Source organism: Carlito syrichta, unplaced genomic scaffold (assembly GCF_000164805.1).
Source record: "Carlito syrichta isolate Samal-C Ts95f unplaced genomic scaffold, Tarsius_syrichta-2.0.1 Scaffold227101, whole genome shotgun sequence".
Lineage (NCBI taxonomy): Eukaryota > Metazoa > Chordata > Mammalia > Primates > Tarsiidae > Carlito > Carlito syrichta.
In genome coordinates, this window is record NW_007171197.1 from 65,885 (window position 1) to 68,451 (window position 2,567).

Sequence of the window (2,567 nt, forward strand, 5' to 3'; positions counted from 1 at the left end):
GCATGGGATATTTTTCCACTTGTTTGTGTCATCTTTGATTTCTTTGAGTAGTGTTTTGTGATTTTCATTGTAAAGTTTTTTCACTTACCTAGGTAGGAAGATGTCAAGGTATTTCTCTCTCTTTTATTGTAACTATTGTGAATGAGATTGTGCTTTTTATTTGGGTTTCTGTTGTTTGTTATTGGTGTAAAGAAAAGTGATTGTCTTTTGCACATTTATTTCATACCAAGACTTTACCAAAGTCCCGTATCAGTGCAAGGATGCTTTTGACAGATTCTCTTGGGCTTTCAAGATACATCATCATGTTGTCTGAAAAGAGAGATGACTTGACTTCCTCTTTTCCTATTTGGATACCCCTGATCACTTTCTCTTTTCGGATTGCTTTAGCCAGAATGTCCAATACTATATTGAACAGGAGGGGAGAGAGTGAGCATCCTTGTCTTGTTCCAGTTTTCAGGGGAAATGGTTTCAATTTTTGTCTGTTTAGGAGTATGCTAGCTATAGGTTTCTCGTAGATGACTGTTACTATTTGAGGTATATTCCATGTGCCTAGAAGATCAAGAGTTTTTATCAAGAATTGGTGCTGGATTTTATCAAAAGCTTTTTCTGCATCTAATGATATAATCATGAGGTTTTTGTTCTGATGTCTGTTGATGTATTTAATTACATTTATTGTCTTGCAATTGTTGAACCAGACTTGCGTCCCTGGAATGAAGCCTATTTGACCATGATGGATGATTTTGAGATGTGTTGCTGAATCCGGTTTCCTATGATCTTGTTGAGAATTTTAGTGTCGATTTTCATCAAAGATATTGAACTGTAGTTCTCTTTCTTTGTTGGATTTTGTCTGGCTTGATATCAATATGATGTTAGCTTCACAAAGTGATTTGGGGAGACTTTCATCTTTCTCAATTGCCTGGAATACTTTCAGTAGGATTGGTATCAGCTCCTCTGTGAATGTCTTATAGAATTCTGCTGGAAAGCTATCTGGTCCAGGGCTTTTTTTGTAGGTAGTTTTCTTATTACATAATCAATTTCTTTGATTGTTATTAGTCTATTTAGTGTCTTCATTTTTTCTTGCTTCAACCTAGGCAGATTGTGTAATATCAGGAAATCCTCCATTTCCTTAAGGTTTTCAAGTTTGTTTCCATACATGTGTACATAGTAGTCTCTAATGATCTTTTGTATTTCTCCAGGGTCAGATGTGACTTCATCTTTTGTGTTTCTGATTGTGCTTATTTGGGCTTTTTTCTCTTTTTCATGGTCAGTCTAGCTAGGGGACCATCAATCTTGTTTATCCTTTCAAAGAACCAGCTGTTTGTTTCATTTATTTTTTGTATTATCATTTTTTCTTCTATGTCTCAGAATTGGACCTTTATTTTTGTGATATGGATTCTTCTGCTGAAGTCAGGATTTTTGTGGTTTGCTTTTCCAGCTTCCTTAGGTGACTTATTAGGCTGGTAATTTGAGATCCTTCTGTTATCTTTATGTGCGACTGTATAGATATTAATTCCCCTATTACTTGAGCTTTCATGGCATCCCAGAGATTTTGGTAAGATGTGCCTTCATTTTCATTTGTTTCCAGACATCTATTAATCTCTGTTTTGATTTCCTCATTGACCTATGAGTTTTCTAGCAGCATGGCTTTATGGGTTTTTGTGGGACCTTGTTGCTGTTGTTGTTGATGTTTATTTTTATTCCACTGTGATCCGAGAAGGTGCATGGCAAAATTTTGATTTTTTTCAATTTGTTTATTCTTGATTTATGGCCAAGTATGTGGTCGATCTTAGTGTGTGTTCTATGCGATGATGAGTAGAATGTATGTTCTGTGGTCGTTCGATGGAATGTTCCGTAGGTATCAACTGAGTCTATTTGATCAAAAGTCACATTGAGGTTTTGAATCTCATTGCTGATTTTTTTTTCCTTATGATCTCTCTAGGATTGTGATTTGGGTATTGAAGTCCCCAGCTATGATGGTGTTGGAGTCGATATCTTTTTTCAGTTTACCTAAAAGCTGCTTTATGAAAGTTGACGCTCCTATGTTCAGTATATATATGTTTAGGATGGGTATTTCTTGTCAATGGATTGAACCTTTTATCATTATGTAGTGGCCTTACGTATCTTTTTAAACTTTTGATAGCCTAAAGGGTATTTTGTCTGAGATTAAGATCATGACTCCTGTCTTTTGTGTTCCGTTGGCCTGAAAATTTGTTTCCCATCCTCTTCCTTTTTGTCTGGTAGTCTCCTTTCTAGTGATGTTAGTTTCTTGAAGGCAATAAATTGTTGCCTGGTGATATTTTATTCATTTTGCCATTCTATGTCTATTCAGTGTTAATTTAGTCTGTTCACATTCAGGCTACTTATTTAAATGTGAGAGTTGATCCCCTCATAAGGTTCTTACAGAGTTGTTGTTCTGTTTGTTTTCTTTCTTTTGCTTTTGGAGTTGGTTCATGTGTGTTTTTAATCTTTTGCCTGTACTCTTGTGAAGAACGTTGTTGTTCCTTTTTCCTTTTATTCTGTGTTCAATACTTTCCTAAGTGTTTCATGTAAAGGTCGTCTGATGCTAT